The sequence below is a fragment of the Moschus berezovskii genome, chromosome 10 (genome assembly GCF_049115385.1).
Source record: "Moschus berezovskii isolate FMDL1 chromosome 10, NW_MosBer_1.0, whole genome shotgun sequence".
Classification (NCBI taxonomy): Eukaryota; Metazoa; Chordata; class Mammalia; order Artiodactyla; family Moschidae; genus Moschus; species Moschus berezovskii.
In genome coordinates, this window is record NC_142469.1 from 8,154,884 (window position 1) to 8,168,076 (window position 13,193).

Consider the following 13,193-nt stretch of genomic DNA (forward strand, 5'->3'; position numbering starts at 1 on the left):
TTAATTTTCTGGAAGTGATCATGTAGAATTGGTATCACTCCTTTCTCAAATATGTGGTAGAACTCACCAGGAAAATCACATAGGCTTTTTTATAAAAAACTAAAAAAAAAAAAAAAAAAAAGGTAGCTACCAGTTATTGGTTTGATTTCCTTAATAGTTATAGACCTATTTGTATTATCTATTTTTCCTTATGTGAGTTTTGGTAATTTCTCTCTTACAGGCTAATCGTGTGAACCTACTATTGTTTTCAGTATTCCTTCATTATCATTTTATTGCCACTGAAATCACTGAAGATGGCACTTTTTTTTTTTTTTTAACAGTGATAGTTTGTATTTTCTTCTTTCACTTTAAGCTTACTGAAAGTTAATCGATTTTAATGATTTTTACAAAAAAAAAACAACAGCTTTTGCTTTTGTTATTTTTTTCCTACTGATTTTTTTCTTTTCAATTTCATTTATTTCTGATCTAATATTTACTATTTCTTTTCTTTGGATCATTTTTGCCTAAATTTCTTATGATTTTCTAAGGTGAAATCTTAGATGATTGATTCCAGGTCCTTTTTTTTTTTTTCTTTACAATATATGCATTTAATGCTTTAACTCTTTGTCTAAGCACGGCTTTCACTAGATTCCATAAATTTTGACAACTTGAATTTTCATTATCATTTAGTTCAAAATATTTTTTTAATGTATCTGGAGACTTTTTATTTGACTGATGCATTATTTTTAAGTTGTGGTGTATAATTTCCAAGTATTGGGAATTTATCAAATATCTTTATATTTTTATTTCTATTTCATTTGTGGTCTGATAATGCACTTTGGTAATTTATATTATTATAAATTTGTTGAGACATGTTATACATCCCAGAATATGATCTACCTTGGTGAATGTTCCATATGAGCACAGGAAGAATATATATTCTGCTGTTATAGAGGTGCTATTTCATAAATGCCCATTATGTCAAGTTGATCAATAGTGTTATTCAGGGCAATTGCATTCTCACTTGTTTTTTGACCACTTGATCTATCACTTACTAAAGAAGAATGCTGAAATCTCCATGTAAAGTAGTGAATTTTTCTTTTCTCTTTGTAGTTATACCGGTTTCTGCATAATGTATTTTGATGTAGGTACACACTCATAAAGGATGGTTATCTCCTGTAAGCTTTGTGACTTTTGACATTATACATTATACTCTTTCTTTCTTTCTTTTCTTTTAAATAATGCACTTCTTAACCCTTGATCAGTTCCTTGATTTGAGATCTGTTTTTTCAGAAGTTATAAAAGCTATTCCAGCTTATTTTTCATTAAGGCTTACATGTTATATCTTTCCTAATCTATTTATTTTATATTTAAGGTGAATTTCTTTCAGACAATGCATGGTTGGATTTTGTTTATATTTTTAGTTCTGTACAATCTACTTGACAATTTCTGTCTTTTAATCAATGGATTTAGATAATTCTTATCTAAAGCAATTATTAAAATAGGCTGGATCATTATCATGTTTTTGCAGAAATGTCTATTTTAGTTGCAGTTTTTCCAGGTGATTTATAAAGAATCAGAATCTGCCTGTCAATGCAGTAGCTACAGGAGAGGTGGTGTTATCCCTGGGTTTGAAAGTTTTCCTGGTGGTAGTGGGGGGCAATGGCAACCCATTCCAATATTCTTGCCTGGAGAATCCCATGGACAGAGGAGCCTGGCAGGCTCCATAGCATCACAAAGAGCTGCACACGCCTGAGCATGCATGCCTTTTACTGTTAGCTGCATTTGTCCTTTTTTTTTTTATTTCTGCATGCTCATTTTAATATAATATTCATATAATTACTTTTCATCTCCTGTTGTTATTTTTTAAATAAGGTTTCCCTAGAGTTTTCAATATATAATTACAGCCAATCTAAGTCCTCTTTCAGATAATACTATACCACTTCCCACATACCAAAGTTACTTATAGGAAGGTATTCTCAACTCCCGTGTCCTATGTGGTGTGAAATTGCTTTCATCCATTTTACTTATCTGTATAATTTCCCAATATCTTGTTCAGTTCAGTTCAGTAGCTCAGTCATGTCCGGCTCTTTGCGACCCCATGAATCATAGCATGCCAGACCTCCCTGTCCATCACCAACTCCCGGAGTTCACACAAACTCATGTCCATCGAGTCGGTGATGCCATCCAGCCATCTCATTCTCTGTCGTCCCTGTCTCCTCCCACCCCCAATCACTCCCAGCATCAGAGTCTTTTCCAGCGAGTCAACTTGTCGCATGAGGTGGCCAGAGTATTGCAGTTTCAGCTTTAGCATCAGTCTTTTCAATGAACACCCAGGATTGATCTCCTTGAGAATGGCCTGGTTGGATCTCCTTGCAGTCCAAGGAACTCTCAAGAGTCTTTTCCAGCACCACAGTTCAAAAGCATCAATTCTTCGGTGATCAGCTTTCTTCACAGACCAACTCACATCCATACATGACCACGGGAAAAACCATAGCATTGAGTTGATGGACCTTGGTTGGCAAAGTAATTTCTCTGCTTTTTACTATTGTTATTTTAAATAAACTGCACACCTCTTTCTATGACAGCATTATTTCCAATAGCCAAAAGTCACAAGCAGAACACCAGAATCTGTTGTTCACTGACAGATAAATGGATGAATAGAATGTGGTATATACTTATGATGCAATACAATTCAACCTGAAAATGAAATTAATTCAGACATATTCTAAAATCTTAACAATAGGATACTAAGTGAAGTAAGCCACTCACATAAAGACAAATACTGTATGATTCCACTTATTTAGGGCACTACCTAGATTATTTCAAATTCATAGAGACAGAGAGTAAAGTTGTGGATGCCTGGTTGTAAGGGCAATCAGATTGTGAAATCATTGCTTAATGGGGATACAGTTTTAGCTTTGCAAGACAAAAAGAGTGAAAATTTGTTGTACAAAAGTGTGAATATACCTACTACTGGACTGTACACTTAAAATGTTAAGATAAGAAAATTTATGTTTTGTATATTTTACCATTATTTAAAAATATTTTTGAGAAAATAAGGAAAATACAATGTCATTGTTTTTCCTTCACTTAATTACTATTGTAATTTCACTGGATATAGAATTCTAGGTTCGTGTTTTTTTCTTAATTTTATTTGAATGCTTCAGTTTTTTTTTTTTTCCCCATTCTGTTCTTACTGGTATGGTTTCAGATGAGAGTTCTTTGCAATTCTTTCCTAGAGTATGCTTCTACTACTGCAAAATTCTCCAAGGATATTTCACGATGACCATCCCCTCCCCTACGTCCTCTACTGAAGGCTTATTAGTACCTGAGGTGACCCTGAATAAAACCCCAAATCCAAGAATCTGCAGGGACCCCTAAGATTACAGACTGCACATATTTTATACTTTCTTATTAGTATATACTGTCTGCTGCATGTTATCAAGATTATCACTTAAGTTCCTAGCAGTTAATGACTTCAGTGATTTATGGTCCATATTCAGAAATGTTTATTAGGACTCTGTACTCACCTGTCTTTCCAAACTATGCAACATCAGTTCTCTGTCCCATCCAAGTCAGTGATGTCAGTTTGTTAGCTTTGGTTGTAGGAAGGGTAGTGACAACCTCCAAGTTCTTTACTAAGCTAAAACATCAAGACTTCATATTATTTTTCATCCATTTTGAACACTGAATGTCTTATGATGTACTTCGTACGAATAAATTTGAGAGAACAAATAAATGTGCACAACGGAGAAACAGACGATGTGGTTTTCACATAACAGAGAGACTGTTATATGAAAAATATCGATCATCTCTTCCTTTTCCTCAGCCTTTCTGCATTTTATGGGAAGTACACATTCTGGTATTAATTCTACTAGTGGCTGTCTGTGTGAATTTCAGGAAGTTAGCTAATATGTCCTGGTCTCATTTTTTTCATTTAAAAAATGAACCAGATTAGATACTCCAAGATGTGTTCTAGCTATAAGTCTTTGGGTGACTAAGTACATAAAAGAGTTGTCATTTGAAACATGGATTTTTTTTTTTTTTAAACTCAATGGAAGGAAAGTTATGATCAACCTAGATAGCATATTAAAAAGCAGAGACATTACTTTGCTAACCAAGGTCCGTCTAGTCAAGGCTATGGTTTTTCCATTGGTCATGTATGGATGTGAGAGTTGGACTGTGAAGAAGGCCGATCACCAAAGAATTGATACTTTGAACTGTGGTGCTGGAGAAGACTCTTGAGAGTCCCTTGGACTGCAAGGAGACCCAACCAGTCCATTCTAAAGGAGATCAATCCTGGGTGTTCATTGGAAGGACTGATACTAAAGCTGAAACTGCAATATTTTGGCCACCTCATGCGAAGAGTTGACTCACTGGAAAAGACTCTGATATTAGGAGGGATTAGGGGTGGGAGGAGAAGGGACGACAGAGAATGAGATGGCTGGATGGCATCACCAACTCAATGGACATGAGTTTGAGTGAACTCCGGGAGTTGGTGATGGACAGGGAGGCCTGGCGTGCTGTGATTCATGGGGTCGCAAAGAGTCGGACACGACTGAGCGACTGAGCTGAACTGAACTGAACTGAAGCATTTATTAATTTTCAATTCAAAGCCAAGATGAATTTCACAGTTAAGTTTCCTGTTTATTTTGTTGTTAAGTCAGTAAGTTATGTCTGACTCTTTGTGACCCTATGAACTGTAGCATACCGGGCTTCCCTGTCCTTTGAGAGTTTGCTCAAACTGATATCCATTGAGACGGTGATGCCATCCAGCTATCAGATTCTCTGTTGTCCTCTTCTTCACCTGCCTTCAATCTTTCCCAGTATCAGGGTATTTTCCAAAGTGTTGGCTTCTTGCATCAGGTGGCCAAAGAAGAATTAGAATATGTTATTTTGTTGTGAGGAGAAAGCACATAAAAAATTTAAACAAACAAACAAAAAGCATGTGAAAATGTGAATTATATTCTTATTAAAATATTTAGAAACTAAATAGCTGAGCTTAACTGGATTGAGGATATGGATAGTGGTTGGCAGTTTGAGCAGTAAAATCAGCTACCTAGTAGAGGTCACATGTGGACTGACCATCATATGGCAAAAAAAAAGAAAGAAACAGTCAAGCAAAGTAAGGAACAGGACGTCCCTGACAGAAAGATCAGCAAAAGTAAATACAGTAAGATCAAAAAACAAACAAGCAAACAAACAAACACAGAAAACACACGAAAGCTCAAATGGCTGATAGAGACAAAGAACGTGCCAGGCACAATAAGGAAGAATCAGCTTACATACATGTGTTCGTGTGTGTATATGCATAAATATATATATATATAAAACACAAATTTGGATTTCAAGTACAATGGGAATCTACTAGAAGAGGAAAAAAACAGCTAAATTACTGTATCTAGGCAAGAGAAGATAGCATGAACATCCTATAGAAAGAAATGAAGGAAGTAAAAGCTGTCTGGTGCTGAAACATATTTTAGAAATAGGGGGCACAGTGATTTGGAATGTCCATGGTGAGGAAAGAAGAAGTTATTAGATTTATATATAACTTATTCCAATAAACCATGGAAAATGACATCCTTTTTTGGTTAAATGTAAATATTTAACTTTAAAGAATAGCACTTGAGGAAATGAGTCACTTACTATTTTTATGTTAATAGAAATGTACTTAATAGGACTTGTTTTCAAAAGTCCCTTGTTATGTACACTGTTATTTTAGAATGAAGCATGTATTTTTCAAGTCACTTTTTTTGAAGGGTAAGTAGTGAAATCAGTCAATTAAGGGAGTGCATTGCTGGTCTCTACTTTGAGAAATACTTTCTTTTTTTGACAGACTGCTATTCTTTCTTCTAGATTTAATATTCATCGATAGTTTGCAAAAAGACGTGTATATTATCAAAGGCCCCCAGGATGTGACAGCTGGGGGATGTGTATCCCCCAGGATACAAAGCTTTTGCTGAAGCAAGCATCAACTCCCTAAGAACAAAATGTTAACATGAGATAAATTTTTATCCTACTCCTGCAAGGGCTAGAAGACAGTCCCTTCTCAGATATATTTCACCCCACCAGACCTACAGGACACCCTTTTCACAGTTAGTAATGTAGAGAATGATTCACCCTGCCAACCTAGAATTATTTTCTAGAAAAGGCATGCTGACACCAGTTTGTCAAGTAACTGTGAGCATGCTTTGTAATTTCTACCATTCAATGCTCAATATAGCTGAGTTGGGCTAATTAAATTTTCCTGTTACATATTTCTCTTCAGGCTCTAAGTCATGTTAATGTTTTTTGTTCATTAATGAGGCTTTCTCCTAATAGACAGGACTTTGGTCACCCGGAGTGGTTAAGATTGGCTAAGTTAAAGCTGATATAGGGCTCCCCACATTTTTAGGAAATCAGTTAGTAGTATGATTGTCCAAAAACTGAGATTGATAATACTGTTTCATATTTCATAAGTTTAAATGGTATTGGGTAATAAATGATCCAGCATCAATAATATTATTTTTTAAAAATTAAAGTCTTTAATTTTCTGTGGTGTTTATAGATCTGAGCCTATATTTATACTTTGTAAAGAAATTTATTAAACATGACAGAAACCAAAAGTTTTATTTTTATTAAACTGTATGTTTATTCTATGATACTACTGTGATATCAACTTATTGAAAAAGGTGTTGTTGAAGAAATTCTTTAGAAAGCTACACAAAGGCTGAATAAGAAAATAAATTAGTGGTATATAGGTAAAATGACAAATATTGTACATTATCATTTAAGAGTATTTGCAGGTGTATCAGAGTTGCTAACACAAATGTCACAGAGTATTCTGTAGTTTTCACTGTTATCTGATAGGTGATATTAAGCAACTAAGAAAGGAAATATTAACCAAGTGTCAGGAGACCAGACTTAAGTATTAGCCTATCATTAATTTATATTCTTCCTCTACAAGATGAAAAATACAGAAAAACGGGCCAGCAGATGTCTTAGATCCATTTCTTAAACTGAAACTTTATAAATGTTACAATTTATATATTTAGTTATTTTTAGAAAACACTCATTCCTTGAAAATAATATTTTTGTGAATGTGCATTCTGTACTGCATGTATGTGTGTGTGTTAATTGCTCAGTCATGTCTGACTCTTTGTGACCCCACAGACTGTAGCCCACAAGGCTTCTCTGCCCATGGGGATTTCCAGGGAAGAAAACTAGAGTGGGTTGACATTCCCTTCTTCAGAAGATCTCCCTAACTCAGGGATTGAATCCTTGTCTCCTGCATTGCAGGCAGATTACTTACCAATTGAGCTACAGGGAAGTCCATATTGTATGTATAGTGGTTCTAAATAAGTACAAGGTCTCAGCTCTCAGGTAGCTGATAACCCATAGTAGAAACATCTTAACATAGGTAATCATCTGATCATTAGTGTGAACAGTGTTCCACATTTATTCTCATTCACCAAGTGTATAAATTGTTATGTGCCAGACTCTGTGATAAGTGCTGGAAATACAGTGGTACCAAACACACACACACACACACACACACACACACACGTCATAGTTCTTGTTCTCACTGAGTAAAAAGATTCCTGGGTGAGGTATCCGTTAGCTAGATCATTATACAAGCATATACAAAAAGGAAAATATAGACAAGTATTCTCAGTAAAAGGAACACAATTACTGATGTCCATGTTAGTGACAACAAAAATCAGCCAATGCTATTTGTGGTGCTAAGGAAGTTTTACTGAAGGAAGTGACACAGGTGGTGAAGATACATTGAAACAAAGGATGGACAATTATCAGAGAACTGGAAAGGGCAGGCCAGGTGATGAGCAGAGAGAGAATACACTGGAGAAATTGATAAAATAACTTGGGAATTAAAGACAGAGAATCTAAAAAAAATGAAATAAAAAAACTGTCAGAGAGTAAAACTAAACAACTGTATGCACTGGGAGGAAATGAGATTAACTCAGTAGGTAAACCATTACCAGTACAGAAGGAGCATTTCAGGAAGAAGACAATAATTTTAAAAGATTTGAGGACTGAAAAGCATAGTTATATAAAACAAAATGAAGTTCACGGTTCACATATTGCTGAAGCCTGGCTTGGAGAATTTTAAGCATTGCTTTACTAGTGTGTGAGATGAGTGCAACTGTGTGGTAGTTTGAGCATTCTTTGGAATTGCCTTTCTTTAGGTTTGAACAGAGGAAAATTTATGCGTCGAACCTGGACTGGTCACTTATGATAATATACATGCTACAATTCCATTCTCCCCAATCATTCCACCTTCACCCTCTCCCACAGAGTCCCAAAGACTGTTCTAAATGCCTATGTCTCTTTTGCAGTCTCTTATACAGGGTTCAGGTTACCATTTTTCTAAATTCCATATATATGCGTTAATATACGGTATTGATGTTCTTCTTTCTGGCTTACTTCAGAAAGAATTGCCTTTCTTTAGGTTTGAAATGAAAACTGACTTTTCCAGTCCTGTGGCCACTGCTGAGTTTTCCAAATTCGCTGGCATAAAAAGTGCAGCACTTTTACAGCCTTGTCTTTTAGGATTTGAAAGAGCTCAACTGAAGTCCCATTGCCTCCACTAGTGTTGTTAGTAGTCATGTTTCCTAAGGTCCACTTGACTTTGCATTCCAGGATGTCTTGCTCTAGGTGAGTGATCACACAATCGTGATTATCTGGTTTGTGAAGATCTTTTTTGCATACTTCTGTGTATTCTTGCCACCTCTTCCTAATATCTTCTGCTCCTGTTAGGTCCATATGATTTCTGTCCTTTACTGAGCCCATCTTTGCATGAAATGTTCCCTTGGTATCTCTAATTTTCTTGAAGCGATCTCCAATCTTTCCCATTCTATTGCTTTCCTCTATTTCTTTCTATTGATAACTGAGGAAGACTTTCTAATCTCGTCTTACTATTCTTTGGAACTTTGCATTCAAATGGGTATATCTTTCTTTTTCTCCTTTGCCTTTCACTTCTCTTCCTTTCATAGCTATTTGTAAGCCCTGTTTATACAAACATTTTGACTTTTTGCATTTCTTTTTCTTGGTGATGGTCTTCATCCCTGACTCATGTACACTGTTGTGAACTTCCATCCATTGTTCTTCAGGCACTCTGTATATCAAATCTAGTCCCGTAAATCTATTTTTCACTTCCATTGTATAATCATAAGAGATTTTATTTAGGTCATACCTGAATGGTTTATTGGCTTTCCCTACTTTCTTCAATTTAAGTCTGAATTTGGCAATAAGGAGTTCATGATCTGAGCCACAGACAGCTCCTGGTCTTGTTTTTGCTGACTCTATAGAGCTTCTCTATCTTTGGCTGCAAAGAATATAGTCAAACTGATTTTGGTATTGACCACCTGGTGATGTCCATGTCTAGAGTCTTCTTTTGTGTTACTGGAAATGGATGTTTGCTATGACCAGAGAATTCTCTTGGCAAAACTCTATTAGCTTTTGCCCTGTTTCATTGTGTACTTCAAGGCCAAATTTTCCTGTTACTCTAGATATTTCTTGACTTCCTACTTTTGCATTCCAGTCCGCTATAATATAATGGCTTCCCTGGTGGCTCAGACAGTAAAACATCTGCCTACAATGGGGGAGACCTGGGTTCAATCCCTGGATTGGGAAGATCTCCTGAAGAAGGAAATGGCAACCCACTCCAGTAATCTTGCCTGGAAAACCCCATGGATGGAAGAGCCTCGTAAGCTACAGTCCATGGGGTCACAAAGAGTCAGAAACAACTGAGTGACTTCATTCACTCACTCCATTATAATGAAAGGACATCTTTTTGGGGATGTTATTTCCTGAAGGTCCTGTAGGTATTCATATAACTGTTCAACTTCAGCTTCTTCAGCATTGCTGGTAGGGGCGTAAACTTGGATTACTGTGATATTGAAAAGTTTGCCTTGGAAATGAACAGAGATATTCTGTCGTTTTTGAGATTGCACCCAACTACTGCATTTCAGACTCTTTTATTGACTATGATGGCTACTCCATTTCTTCTAAGGGATTCTTGACCACAGTAGTAGATATGGTCAGATAACTCAGATAATGGTCATCTGAGTTAAATTCACTCATTCCAGTACATTTTAGTTCGCCAATTCCCAAAATGTCAATGTTTACTCTTGCCATCACTTGTTTGACCACTTCCAGTTTGCCTTGATTCATGGACCTAATATTACAGGTTCTTATGCAATATCACTCTTTACAGCATCAAACTTTACTTCCATCACCAGTCACATCCACAACTGGGTGTTGTTGTTGCTTTGGCCCTGTCTCTTCATTCTTTCTGGAGTTATTTCTCCACTGAACTTCAGTAGCATGTTGGGCACCTACCTAACTTTTTGATTATAGCATCACCTGCACGATGCTGGAGCAGAGATTGCATGGTGCTGGAGCAGCTGTGAGGAAATATCCTACTTCCAAGGGCAAAAAAGACCAAGAAGACAGTAGGAGGGGCAAAATCACCTTAAGAATCAAATCCCATGCCCACCAGAGATGCTCAGAGGGCTCAAACAAACCTTGTGTGCACCAGGACCCATAGACCCCACAGAGACGGAGAGATAACTGTGTCTGCATGTCTCCTACAGAGGTACAGGTCAGCAGCGGACTGCTGAAGGAGCAGGAGCTCTTGATGCAGCAGACCTGGGATGACATAAGCCCTCTTGGAGGAGGTCACTACTAACCCCACCATAGAGCCACCAGAACCTACACAGGACTGGGGAAACAGACTCTTGAAAGGCACAAACAGAACCTTGCATGCACCAGGACCCAGGAGAAAGGAGCAGTGATCCCAAAAGGGACTGAACCAGACTTGCCCGTGGGTGTCCAGGAGTCTCCAGCGGAGGCGTGGGTTGGTGGTTCCTGTTGCAGGCTTAGGGGCACTGAGTGTAGCAGTGCATGCATGACAACTTTTGAAGGAGGTCACCATTATCTTCATTACCTTCACCATAGTTTGGCCCAGGTAAATAACAGGGAGAAAACACAGCCCCACCCATCAACAGAAAATTGGACTAAAGATTTACTGAGCATGGCCCTGCACATCAGAACAAGACCCAGTTTCCCCCTCAGTCAGTCTCTCCCATCAGGAAGCTTCTGTGAGCATCTTATCCTTCTCCATCAGAGGGCAGACAGACTGAAAATCACAGTCACAGAAAACTAACCAATCTGATCACATGGACCACAGCCTTGTCTAACTCAATGAATCTATCAGTCATGCTGTGTAGAGCCACCCAAGATGGACGGGTCATGATGGAGAGTGTTGACAAAACGTGTTCCACTGGAGAAGGGAATGGAAAACCACTTCAGTATTCTTGCCTTGAGAACCCCATAAACAGTATGACCTGACAGAAGATTCCCTCACAATCTCTTTCAGAATCAGCTAACAGAAGATATGGAGCAGCATTTCTGCCTCCATATTCTTCAGAGGAAGAATGTCAGGCTTGGATTTATTATCCTTGCCTGCTAGAGTAAACAATACCCTGGATCCTATAGCATAAAAGGACTTCTGAGTTGTCCACAGTTTTGGAAGCATTGAGTAAAGAACGATAGGGACAACACATTTGTTACACACACACACACACACACACAAATGTAAGTTAGCTGAAAGGCAATGAAAATTGAATCCTTGATACACCAGTATGTCAGAAATGTTATATCATTTTATTTTAATTATTATGTTTATTATACCAAATATTAAAGCAAGTTTTGTTGTCAAATAAGTGAATGTTGACTAGGAGATTGAAAGTATTCTACTTTTTTAAAGAAAAAATTGAACCTGACTTAGGATATTTAGACAATTTTATACAATTCTACTTATTTGAAACTTATTTGAATTTTTTTTTCTTAATTGAAAAATTTTCCATGCCTGAGGATAAAAAATAAAATCTATTGTGTGTATCATCAATAATACAAGAGTAGAGATAATGGTATATTGCTTAATCAAGAAGGATTTCTGAGTGTCATATATTTTAGTTGTTCTAAGGAAAATCTAGTGATGGATATCATTAGTTTTCAAAAGGAACAAATGCATGAAAAAACCGAAAGTGTTCAATAAGCTGGATCTTTGGCACTTATTAATTCTCATTATTTTTATTTGCATTATTTTCATTAAATTTGTTGTTTTGTTTAAATTACATCAAATTTCTTGAAACACAGATTTTACTTAATTGACTTCTTCAGTCAGTCAAATTGATATTCTGAAACGTCAAATTAAATGTATATTATCAAAGCATAGCAAAAGCAACTTACTAAATTACTTCTAGCTTTGGATATTTAGTAAAATTTTCATACTGTATTACTTCATCTAGAATTTTGTTTTGAACTGATAAAATTAAGTTTTAGTTTTGTTCCTGTGGTCTTGTTACTGTTTTTTAACTGATTCATTTTAAGTATCAGTTCAGTTTGTTTCAGTCACTCAGTCGTGTCTGACTTTTTGTGACCCCATGGACAGCAGCACCCCAGGCTTCCCTGTTGAGTACAAACTCCTGGAGCTTGCTCAAACTCATGTCCATCGAGTCAGTGATGCCATCCAACCATCTCATCATCTACCATCCTCTTATCCTCCTGCCTTCAGTCTTTCCCAGATTCAGGGTCTTTTCCAATGAGTCAGTTCTATATATCATGTGACCAAAGTATTGGAATTTCAGCTTCAGCATCAGTACTTCCAGTGAATGTTCAGGACTGATTTCCTTTAGGATGGACTGGTTGGGTCTCCTTGCAGTCCAACGGACTTTCAATAGTCTTCTTCAATACCACAGTTCAAAATCATCAGTGCATTGTCAGTTTTCTTCATTGTCCAACTCTCACATCCATTCATGACTACTGGAAAAAACATAGTTTGACTAGGTGGATCTTTGTTGCCAAAGCAATGCCTCTGCTTTTTAATGTGCTGTCTAGGTTGTTCATAGCTTTTCTTCCAAGGGGCAATGTTATTTTAAGCTTAACTGATTAACTTTCATGAACATTAAAAGAAAAAGTAGCAACAGTCCAGCAAGAATGAGATGCCCTCTCTGCTGAACCAGAAAGTGTGTTAGACGTTCAGTTGTGCCTGACTCTGCAACCCCATAGACTGTAACCCTGACAGGCTCCTATGTCTATGGAATTTTCCAGGCAAGAATACTGGAGTGGGTTGCCCATCTCCAGGAGACCTTCTCAACCCAGAAATCAAACCCGCGTCTCCGGCATTGTAGTCAGATTCTTTACCA